The 12612-nt window shown below is 43.6% G+C and overlaps 1 protein-coding gene across 1 annotated transcript in view; it reads left to right on the top strand.

Moving 5' to 3' along the window:
• ajm1 (apical junction component 1 homolog) overlaps positions 1 to 12612 on the top strand; it is a 142316-nt gene that overhangs the window by 102207 nt on the left and 27497 nt on the right. The gene's annotated exons all lie outside the window — the stretch shown is intronic.

Genomic DNA, 12612 nt, shown 5'->3' with positions numbered 1-12612 from the left:
GAACAACTTTCAACCACGGTAGTTTATCTCAAAATGTGTTTGCAATGACAGTAAGGAACCTCCTTAAGGGGACCCCATCTGACAGCACTCACTCTTATGTTATGCTGCCAAGCGTTGCATGCATTATTGCTGTGAAAACCTCAGTTTGTCGATGATGAAGAAAATACTGAATATTAATTGAACAAACGTTTAGTGCGAGTGTGAGTTACAGTAAAGAACCGGTGAGATTGAGTTTACAGTTGAGGCAGCGCCGTCTCGTAACACGTCTGCAGATTTGATCTCGTTCTCAGGAATGCGTGTCTTCACACACGCCACATTCTTGGCTCTGTCGAGTAAAAGTGAGATAAATAGTGAGTGTTTGTTGCCGGTGTCCCTCAGGGCTCCGCTCCGGGCCCACTGCACCGAGCTGTGAGACATCTTCTGAAAACACGTTGCTTCTCTCGCGTCTTATCATCCAGGTAAATCTGACTACACAGGTGTGAGCAACCTGTCCATCAGAGACGACGCTCCTCTTCACCCCGAGGATACCTGTGCTGTCAGAGGCAGCGCTGCCACATGCCGACCCTGGGTCAGTTTGATCCGGGGAATACGCTCGACTCAGTAACCTGCTGCCCTCAGTCACATTACTGCCATACCTGTCCTCACCTGGGAGAGACTCTGTGTCCTAATAGAGCGAATGTGAGCCAGATGAATGTGAGCCAGAGGGCAGGTAGACATGAACGCTCTCTCTCTGCTTTGAAACCAGAGCTGACACTTTGACACTTCTTGTCAGACTCCTTCTCCTCTTTGTAACTAAGTGTTCACAAACCTGACAGTTTGCATTCACTCAAACATGTCAGAGATTTATCTTCAACACAATACAAAGATTATTTTAATCATTATCCCGTTTTAAGGAACCTTAAAAGACTAATTATTTGTGCTCAATTAATTTGTTGTGATTTGGAGAAAACGTCTTGGAAGACGGCAGGAAGAAATTGTGGGGATGAGAATCTAACCTGAATCTTTTTTAGACTTCATGTCTGTTCTGAGAGTAATGATACATTTGCATGAACCCAGCTGTGAGACTGTGTGTGCATGTGTGTATATTTAATTACCACAGAAAGAGAACAAAGTGTTTTTAATTCCTTGTAACTGTAAGGGTCATCACAATACCAGAATTTCAGCTTCGATATGATGCCAGTGAAAATGAAAAGATAATGATACCTTTTTTGATACCACAGGAACCAAATTAGAAGATGCAGGCCCTTAATTTTTTTTTTCTGTTCTTTAATGTCTTCATGATTTCAGGTCGCCTTCATGTCTTTTGCATGGTTTTACTTTGCTTTCTTTCTGCCTCTTTAAGGTCAAGAATAACTCAGGACTGCAACAGTAACTTTAAATCAAAGGGTTAGCATCATAAGTGCAAATTCACCAGATTCATATTTCTACACTACATAAAGACAGAAGCAGTTTAGGAAGTTCGGAACAGTCAGAACATCTCTCTTCATGAGATGACTGACATGCCTGGGAGCACACCTCGAGGAAGATCTTTCAGTTCTTCGACAGGCATAGACCATAAGCATGCAACTGCTGTGATCTCCGTACACCTAATGAAACGGCTTCTTATTATTTTCTGTTCTTCTCTGCTCTTTAGTTCATACTGTGTATGAGTCAAACTACATGTAGCATTGATGTAAAGCCAAACATTCTCATTAAAGCATCAAAAGAGTCAAGCTTAAGCGGCGGACAAATTTATCCTTTGCTCGAGCTGCAATCACTTGTGTCCTGCATTGTTGTGTTAGCATGCTAATGTTAGCGCTCTTTAGTTAGCTCGTAGCTTCACATTGCATGTAAACTGACACAGAATGAGCGTGATCTAAAAACTCTTACTAACATCCAAATAATCAGTGAGTATGTTCTTCTTCTCTCTAGTCCTTGACTAAAACAGCTTTTATACACAAGGGGAGGAGCCGGCCATCCCATCCATGTAAACACGACTCTGACAACAACACAGCCAGCTGGACTCGAGCTTCTCTCTCATTGTAGACAGTCATGACTCAGAGATACATTTACACAGGATAAACTGGATTTATGATATATTTATGTGGAACATGTCGCACATTCTGCCTCTAACTGGTATGATGAACATAGAAATGTACGTTTAATTATTTCCAGGTCGAGTTTTATTGAGGTAGAATATCTTCTATAATCTCGTTTGCTCTTGAAGTTCACACAGAACAGTTGTTATAAATTTAAAGTATGTGTTGTCATGGTGATTAGTAATAAACACTCAGCTGAGATTAGGAAATGATGGCGGTCGCGGTTAAAGAAAATAAAGCTGCCTGTAGGAAACTAAAAATTAACAAATGGCTTAAATAGTGTGAGAGAATGTTATTTTACAGCCGTACAGGTCCAAAGCAAACACGGTGTCTCGACACAGAGCCGATGTTCGAGTCTAAAGTTCATGTTCAGTTAGCAGTCTGTCAGTACGGAGGCCCCTGAGCTCCTGTTGTGTGCAACGCGAGCTGCTCGGGCTGATTTGTTTGTTTTATGAGGAGAAACCTTAGCTCCCGCTTCCCCACATGATTCATTAATAACAGCGTGACATCATCAGCATACAGAGAAAGAGCTCTGTCATAAACATTAAAGATGGCTGACACCTGTCTGCAGCCATGTTAGCACGCTGCTGCTATGTGCGTGTGTGTGTGTGTGAGAGAGGTCTGTCCTGCTGTTACCTGCTCCAGGTGAGACTGAAACGTGTTTGTCAGCAGCTGGCACACACTGCGGGTTTAAACCCTGAGAGCTGACTTTATGTTTCACATGTTGTACTTAGCAACCAGGTACACACACTGATGCTGAAATACACGAGCAGGCATGATGATGCATGGCTGTCGCTGAAAAAGATCAGGACCTCGAGGTCATTTTAAGACCAACACGGACCAAACCGCATGAATCCACCCAGGTAGACTGTTACCTTCTAACACGGCCCGTGGGACGAGTGTTTCATGAATAAGTGCCTCAACAGATGGCGGGACACTTGTCCTAATATCTACACATTCAACTCGTTGTTGCCGTCTTTGTCTTTTGGGCACATTGGCGTGATTTCCAGCTGCAAAAGAACGGCAGTGAACAAAATCTTTCAGTGGCTGCAGGTGAGTGAGGTGAGTGTTCTAATCGTTTCTTTATTTGTCATATTATGTTGTGATACCTTTTCAAAGACCTCAGAGGGGAAGAGCGATCTCTCTGTGCTCGCAGAAAGGTTGAATCCCGTGACAGTCGGACGGCTGCGTCTTGATTGTATTGATTGTTTTTTTATTAGTCTGGGGGTAAGACGTGCAGAGAGGCTTCTAATAAAGGTGTGAGCTGAGAGACTTGAGTCCACACGTAGGCGGGTATTTTTTTAAACTGAGGTTTTCCTCCTCCATGATTCACCTCATAGAAAAAGAATCCCATCCACACACGCTCAGTCCTCAAAAACATCTTCGCCCACATGAAAACACAGTTACTGCCGTCATGCCGTCACAATGTTCTCGCCGTTCCTCTGCAATGACCATTTCATTCACAAAGTCGTCCATTGAGGCGTCTCTGCTCGTCAACATAGTGGGAGAGTAACTGTGTGTGCATGTGTGAGCATGTAAAAAATCCAGTTAGCAACGTTAGCACCAGCGCTAGTTTAGCTACGTCTGCCATCGCTCTAATCTCATGTAGACTAAAGAGACAGCGTCACACGATGACGTCACACGGAGGAGAAACCGGCGCACAGCGTGACGTTACAAGAACTAAACTCTGTTTTCCCCGTCTACACAGAAACACCTTAAACAGAGTTTCTGAACATCTTCACCCTGGAAGGAGTTTTGCTAAAGGAGAGTTTACAGAGACTTGAAACGCTGTTTGCGTACGAGAGACCTAAATGCAACACCTACATGTGGACGAGGTGTCAGTCACTTTGCCTGCCAGCCACGCCCCCCTAATCAACCAACGCAACTCACCTGTACCACAGCTGCCGCTCATCTGCAATCAAGCCCGTATAAAAGCCCCTCCTGGTCACCCTGTCACTGCCAGATCGTTCAAGACTTTCCAGCCTCTCCTTGAATCGACTAAACCAGTTTACACTCTCCCAGCCTCTGACCCGTCTTCTCTCTTTGCCCTCTTGGTTAGTTCTGTTGTTATGGACCTTACCTGTTGCTGATCTCGCTGCCTTCTTGTTCATGTCCTGCTGTTATACGTGTGCTGCTTCTGGGTTCAAAACACTACCCGTTACCCTTCAATAAATTAAACTTTTCCATCACATACAAAATCCTCCTCACTGAACAATCTCTTTCCCACCAATACCCCTCTGACCTCCTCTGCCCCTCCACCCTCTGATCCTCGGACGCTGGTCTGCTCTCTATTCCCCTCCACCAGCCTACGGTCTTTCGGGGTCAGAGCCTTCAGTGTCAAGTCAGGTCACATTTATTTATAAAGCACTTTTAAAAACAGCAGCAACTGACCAAAGTGCTGTACAATACATTAAAGAAACATTATACAGGAGTTCCCAACATCCACAAAAACAGAGAAAGCTACAAAAGGAACCTGAGAGAAACGGTCTATTCAAAAAAACATGTAACATGTAAAAATATGCCTTTAGACGGGACTTAAAGGAGTCAACAGAGGATGCAGACCTGATGGGATGAGGGAGGCTGTTCCACAGTTCAGGGGCTTGAACTGCAAAAGCACAATCTCCTTTGAGCCAGGAGGCCCATGTGTGACGATCTTAGGGGCCTAGAGGAGGGGTGTGGCGGCCCCCTGTCCCTCTCTCTCTCTCTGCAGTTATCCACAATGCTACATCCCAGAACATGTAGGACAAAACATTTGAAAAGCCACCTGATTTTGCTGTGTTCAGGACTTCCTGAGAGCATGCGTCGTTGTGTGAGGATGAGACTCTAACACGTCTTTTCCTTTCTTCACATCTCTGCTTTTTATTTCAGCTCGCTGTAGTTCTGCTCAGTCCTCATGAAGACATGATTTAACCTTATCAAACTTTAAAAAAGGTGTTGTATACATTTATTCCAGTAATGATGCATGAGGATTTAACCCTCCTTGTTGTAGTTGTTGTTGTGTATATTGCCCCGTACAGTATATGGCAGTGGGCATGATTAACATGAGTACTGTACCGGCCCTGAAACAACCTCTAAAGGCAGAGTGACCCGTGCTAAAGGTGACTCCTCCCCGGGGAAAAGGCGACACCAGTATCTTCCTCCTGGCAGCGTGCGTACGGTGTAAGATGTTTTTCATTATGTTAAGTTCCGCCTCCTCCCTTCCTTTCTTACTTTGTGACCTCAAATCCTTCCCTATCTGCCTTAATGGAGGACCTTAGGTTACCTTATGCCGCCTCTCTTCCTGTCTCCTCCTTCGACCCGGAAATTATCCTCCTGCGACCTTCCAATTCCCTTAAATGCACCTGCAGGAGACGGGGGGCAGAGGTAGTTCTGGAGTGCTCTCATTGTACGTGTTACATTTAGGACGGAGCATTGAAGAGTGTCAAAAGTTTCCCCCTACACAGCCGTTTTGGATGCCCCTTGGTTTGCCAGATATGAGAGCAGTTATCAGGTCAAACCAACAGGTGTTGCAGTGATGGAAGCGGGCAAGAGAAGTGGTTCAGATAGAAGTGATTGTACCCGACCTAAAAAGCCTCTGCATGTTTCTAATAAGCTCCACGAGCAGAAACGTGCTCAAACTAGGATCAATATTGGAGATGCTTTTGAAAAATGAAGAGAGGTTAGAACACAGAAAGGTTTACAGACCGATGCAGAGCTGGATAAACACTGAAGCTTCAGTGTCCACCACATGGTGACCTGTGTGAGCATGGACTCTAGAGAGGAGGGGGGAGGGGGAGACAGCTCTCTACAATGTTTAGAATCTGGACTGCAGTACCCATTCTAAACACTAGGTGTCAGAGTTACATACTGCTCCTTTAACATGAGACTTGAACCATCACAGGTTATCTCAGGTACTCTGACTTTAATGAAAACAAAGAGAAGAAGAATGCATTGAATAAAATGTGTTGCACTAGATACACATGGTTTGTATTTTCTCCTCTAAATCCCACTTAGCTGCAAACGGAGCGCTTCAGTGCGGATATCCCGAGTTAGATACACGAGAGATAGATGGGATCCAGCGTCCTTCCTGAAGCTGCTGTCCTCCAGACAAACTCGCCGTCCTATTAAAGCATTCAGGACACGGAGGCGGTGCACGCTCCAGGCTAAGACCTTTACTTTGAAATTTAAATGTGCTGCATTCAGAGAGTTGGAGAAAATATTCTCAGAAAATGGAGAAATATTTAAACCACCTCAAGAAAGTACTGCTGTCTTCACTGACTAATGCAGTTTGCTTTTAAAGTAGTTCATGTGTAGTGACTGATTAAAGATCACATCCATTTATCCCACAGTTTCACCCAATAAGAAAGACCCTGGAAACTTTTTTTTACATTTTTTTTTTCTCTTGTTACAAGAGGAGTTTGTTCCTCTGGATTTTTGACCCTTTTTGACCTTTTGTGTCAGTCCAGTATAAATTGCTTTATAACAGCATGTGATGTCGTTGTTGTTGTTGGAAACGTAAAGACTAAAGATTTGCCGATATGACTTCCGGGTCAAAGCCTAGGTTGTGTTTAAGCAGCACACATTCAAACTACAGACTGTAAATACAAAGTTAGCTGAGTTATGTCACCCGTCTGTTCCTGCAGGGGGCGCTGGAGTCCCATCGATGGCGGTCTCCATGCTGGAAATCCTGTCTCAGTCTAACTTTCAGTCAACCTAACGACAGACTGAGAGCTGGAGCTGAGGCAGGTTTTAAACCTCCTGACAAACCGTTACACCGCGCCCACCTGTCAATCAGGTCAGCTACACGCCTTATTGTGAATAACTCTTATCCTTCATCAAATCAAAACTGATGAGTCATCAAAACATTCACCCCCCGTACAGTGTGTGTCCATCGAGACATGAGCTAATCAGACCTATTTGTTTTTTTTAACCAGGCTGTAAACATGTTAATCTCTGCTGTAAAAACAGACTTTTTAGAATGGGTGTGTATGTGACTTCCTGTGTTCCTGCAGCCAGCCTCTAGTGGACACTGGAGGAACTGCAGGGTTTTACACTTCAACATCGGCTTCATTTTTCAACACCGGAGGTTGCTGCTTGGGTCAAACTGGTGTGATCAACACTAAAATTCCTTTGCCTCTGGTCTGAACAAAGCTCACAGACATATGGATATATACGCTGCCTTAAAACTGTCATAACACACACGTCCGTTTTAAGTGTGTGTGTAAACTTTGAACCTCGTCTGCGTGTGTTTCCTCAGAAAACAAACAGGCCTCATCCCTCTTGTGTGCTCTGTGACCGAGCAGGAGCTGCAGCAACAAGCCTCGGATCCCTCCGTCTTTGCACAGGATCACTCACACAAACCACGAGATCCAGCGGGGTTCATCCCCAACAGGTGGAAACACTTCATGGTTTAATGAAAAGATGATTGGTTTGGTTGGTCCGATCTGTGATCTGTTACTCAGCGTCGCATGTCACTGGGGCTTTGATGAAGCCAAACTACGACTTTAAATCTGAATGTTTTTATAAACAGGAACCTAGAGACATTAAAAAGCAAATCATGCTGGGAACATGAGCATGCTGTCTGCTCACATTACACCTCAAACAGGAGGAGGAGGGCGTCCGTCTTCGTCTACACCTTCTGCCAGAAAAGCGAAGCTTGGATAAAGTCTTTGCAGCCCGGCGTGACCCTCGCCTCTGCCAGAAGCGCCTCCAGTCACCCTGAGCTCCCTGGATCACGCAAAGCCGCCCACATCCCCGCAGATGCTCTGACCGCCTGTGAACGCCATCCAGATGCTGAAGATCTCAGTTCCTATCTCGTGGATCCAACCTGGAAGGACCCAGAGTTCAGACATCCTCCGTTAGCTCATCTTCAAAAAAAAAAAAAAAAACGTGTCTGGAAGTATTCCAACGTTTAGGAATCCCTGAGTTTAAGGAAACCAAAGAGGCGTTCAAAAGATCAACGCAGGCCGAGCGGATTTCATCTTTCAGTTTTTATTTCTTTGATTTTATTTTGGTGACGTTTTGCACTTCTGCTTTTTCTTTTGCAAAGTGAGAATTTAAAAGAAACGCCTTGAAGTCACTCTCCCCCTCTTCTCCTGCTCGAGTATCTCTGGATATTTGATGCACTCCTGCTGCTGTCGTTTTCTCGTTCACTGTGAGTGAGGAAGAACGTACAAACTGGTACAAAACATGAATTATTTTTCGATGATAAGAGCTTCAACATGGACAGCAGTGTGTGCGGACTCTTTAGAAACTCAAGAACACTTTCTTTCTTTCTTCACATTCCAATGAAAGCATATTTTTGAGGAACCACAGTCACTCAGAGTAAAATCACAGAAGGTTTGACCTGGGACGGACGGAGTGAGCCGTCAATTCATTTGTTTGGACGGAGAGACTGCGTTAACTGTCTCAGGTCTCAACATATACCCCAGTCCATATCACACATTTCCCTCAGTCTTAGTTTACTTTATTTTATGTGTTTATTGTTTCGTGGACAGTGACCTTTAATTTACTGTACAGCAAAAGAAGCAGCTTTAGCCTTTACGGCTAATTTCCAGCTGTAGTCTCTGGCCAGTTGTCAGTAGGCAACCTAAAATGCAATCGTTAAGATTTAAAATACAATAAAAAAACCTTACATTTATAATTACAACAGGCCTAAGCAAAGGGAAAAGAGACATACAACATGTCACACACAAGTGGAGCAGGCACAAACAAAGCACAATCAAAGCAGTTCATGCAATAAAGACAATACTGGGGCGACAAGGGAAAAGAATAATCATCATCAATAATCATTAGACCCAAAACAAACCAACTGACAGCTCACTCACTCGGTCACTTACGGGACACTTCTGGAGTTTGGTACGTTCCCTTTTTCGGGGGCCAAGAAACCATGCCGTTTGTACATTTGTCTCGGCTCTCCTTAAAGTGTTTCACATTTTGTAAATTTGTTTTCTAAAATGTCAATTTGTCTGAAGCTTTGCAAAAAAATGTTTCACACTTTGTAATCTTTGGTTTGCACTTCTCAGCCACCGCAGCTGCAAAGCCTTCTGGGAGAAAAGACAGAACACACACTGTTTCAGACGGAGCTGAGAAAGGAGCATGACGCTGCGGCTGAACGTCTGGTGGGTCATGAAGCCCTGAGGGTCGAGCACTTTGTGGGATCAGTCAGCTCTCACTTACAGCTGGTTGTCGACGTGTTTGTTCTTTAATGCAACAGCGCCCTCTGCTGCTCACTGCACAGCTGAGTGTAATAAAAAGTGTCTGATGCAAACTCTTTGAAATGATAAATGATGAACATGATTCAGACTTACAGTCAGAGAAAAAGATTCCTGACTGATGACCTCTTTGACCTCTTGGATGCTGCGTGTTTAACTCTTCACCTTCCACTTTATTTGACCCTGAGGGGCGATTTGTTTTGCAGCAAGTCATCAAAAGGACTGAGACAGAATAAATTAGCAGGTAAACAAAAGCGATGAAAGACGGTTAGAGCAGTACATCAGATTAAAGGATTAAGAGAAATAAAATGGAGAAATGAAAAGCGAAATAAAAAATTGTTCAAAAAAAAATTACATCACGCAAAAGTGAGTCTGCAAAAAGTGTTTTAAAAGAAGTTACTGATCCTGCACGCCGCATCTCCTCGGGGAGGTCGTTCCAAAGTCGAGGAGCCCCGACAGCAGAGTCTCGCTCGCCACGCTTTACGTTTGAGCCTCAACTTTGGAACGACCAGAAGGAGCCCGCCTGAGGGAGGAAGGTCACGAGATGGCTCAACTTTAACTTTAACTTTCTGTGTCCCAGACGGGGCGATTGGTTTTGCAGCAAGTCAACAAAAGGACAAAAAAACGACCATACACATTTTTAAAAACATGAGGTAAAAAGGAAGACGGTGAGAGGCACTGAATGAAGCAGAACACGCCCAGAAGACGCCACACATCTGACTGATCGCTTAGTTCAGATTTCTTTGTTTCAGGAGAGTTTTCACAACACACTTCAGACTGTGTGTGTCTTTACCTGAGAAGCTTTAAGAGCGGAGGATGGAAGGAAAAATAAGACAACCGAGGACGACCTGACTCACAGAGAAGGGTTTAGAAGCTATAAATCACAGAATTAAGATGATCATTGTTTATAGTGTGAAAGTCTTAAACACCATGAAACATGAAGCAATCCTTCTCTGCAGCTTCTCAACCTAAATCTAAAAATCTGTTTTATTCTAGAAGCATTTTAATCCAAGACGTTGAAACTGAATCTTAAATGAAATCAGAGAGAGCTTTGAATCAGATGGACTCTCCTCATGAGGAAGAAGGAGGAAGTTTTAATTTGATTACCCGACACACAAAAGGCCATCGTGGTGACTCCACACAAAGCCACGCAGACACAGGTGAGTCTGTGATCAGACGTGCTGATTGGCTGCAGCTCCAGACCGGGGCAGGGCCTCAGACTCCTGCAGGATCAGGATCAGGACCACGGAGAGCGCCGCTCCTCTGCAGGATGAAGAGCGTCTGATCACCTAAGCCCTGCAGGTACGCAAACTCTGCATTCATTACAATATATTTCAGGGAATTCAACTTCATTTTTTAAACCCCTGATCTGACAGGTGGGACAGTCAGTGAAGTCTATGTCTGTATTATCATGAGCTCATGTCCAAACTCTGTGTGTACCTTTATTTTCTTTGTTTTAAATCTGGAACGCACCGAGGACGATCATTTGAAAATCTTTTTTTTGTCACTTGCTGTTACCTTTGATTTGATGTTTATAACGAGCCCTCAGCTTCTCCTTTAAGAACTGATTTTAAGGTTTTACTGATCACTTTGAAAGCTCGTCTTTTCTGAAGTGCTGACTCAAATTGAGCCCCTTCAGTCCTAAGTCCCATTTCCCTCCTCAGGTCAAGTCTCGAGTGGCAGCAGTTAGCTGGCTGGTCGTGTTGGTTATGGTGATGCTGATGCACTTGTCGTGTTTCACCTTGTGTCTGACCTTGGCTGTGTCGCTCTGCTCTGTTTGTTTTAAATAATTGTGTTATTACGAGTGATGGCTATCAGTGAGCCGTTTATATTTCATGCTGACTCAGCACTTTAGTCTGCAGAGAGAATCAGTCAAGGATCTCTGTTGTTTCTCAGAGGATGCTTCATTCAGCGCCTCTTAACTTTTTAACCTCATTAGCTTCTTTTTAAAAAATGTGTTTCGTCTTTTTTTGTTCTTTTGATGTCTTGCTGCAAAACCAATCGCCCCGCCTGGGCTCCTCGACTTTGGAACGACGTCCCCGAGGATATGAGGCATGCAGGATCAGTAACTTCTTTTAAAACAGACTCACTTTTCATCGTCCTTCATCTGACATCCTGCTCTCACCGTCTCATTGATCTTTGACACATCCGTCTTTAACCTTCATTTTGTTATTTCCTGTGATGTCATCTTTTTAAAATCTTTCTTTTACTCTTTGGTTCACTTCCTTTATTGTATTGTTTTTACTTTAAGGGCCTTTTCAGACCTTTAATCCCTTTTTTAACCTTCACTTGTATTTATTCTTGTTGATCTTTGTCTTTCAGTATTTTTGCTTTTTGTCTGAATGTTGTCATCTCCTCTCTGTTTGTCCGGACTCTCGATGCCTTTAATGTAATATTCCTGACTTCCTGTGTGGTCCGAAAACACCTTTAGAAAAACTTGAGTTGTACTTCAGAAGAGGAAACTTTTTGTTTTTAGCTGATTTGATCTCTAAAGTCTGCAAGAAAAGTCTGAATATGATTTTGAAGACCGAGCTGTCACTCTGGTTCCCAAAGTGGAGGTCTGGACCCCCTGGGGGGTCGCCAGACGCTGTGAGGGGGGGGGTCTCAAGATGCCCTACAAAACAAATACAATTTTAGGTGATTTAAAAATGCATATTTTACCCTAATCTGTGAAAACACAGAAAAAATTGACTCTTCATGCCGACATAAAAGGAAAAAAATCCTAAAATGTAAGTTAACATATCGACTGAATAAAAGTGGGTGTAAAAAAAACACATAGATACATCCCCTGTGTGTGTGTGTGTGTGTGTGTGTGTGTGTGTGTGTGTGTGTGTGTGTGTGTGTGTGTGTGTGTGTGTGTGTGTGTGTGTGTGTGTGTGTGTGTCTGTGTGTGTGTGTGTGTGTCTGTCCAATCAGAAGTGCAGTCTGTCCACAGAGAACACACCGACAATAGATCACTGTAATCATTTGTGTTTTTAAGGCTGTTATGTTCTCTTGTGTTTGGACGCCTGTTAGTGCGTGTGCCGGCTGAGTGCAACATTAACCTTCGGGACAGAAGGTTGCTGTCGCTCCGGAGAGTGATCCTGCCGAACCACGCTCTCCTAAAATGTCTCGTCTCCTTTTTTTTATCACACTTGGGAATATCGGTTGCTGTATTTTGTGTCACTTCTAAATGTTACAGTATGAAGCAGTACATTTTGCTCCTGTTATTTCCATTTCCATCTATCTTATAAGGAAATAATCTTTAGAAAAGGTAAAGGGGGGATCAGGGATTTGAAGTGTCTAAAAATGTAAATTCTGGTTGGTGTTTCTTCTTTTGGATTTAGAAAATTTAGAAAAAT

This window comes from Labrus mixtus, chromosome 17, assembly GCF_963584025.1.
Source record: "Labrus mixtus chromosome 17, fLabMix1.1, whole genome shotgun sequence".
Classification (NCBI taxonomy): Eukaryota; Metazoa; Chordata; class Actinopteri; order Labriformes; family Labridae; genus Labrus; species Labrus mixtus.
The sequence above is the reverse complement of the archived record's forward strand: the minus strand, read 5'-3'. Positions and strand labels throughout refer to the sequence as shown.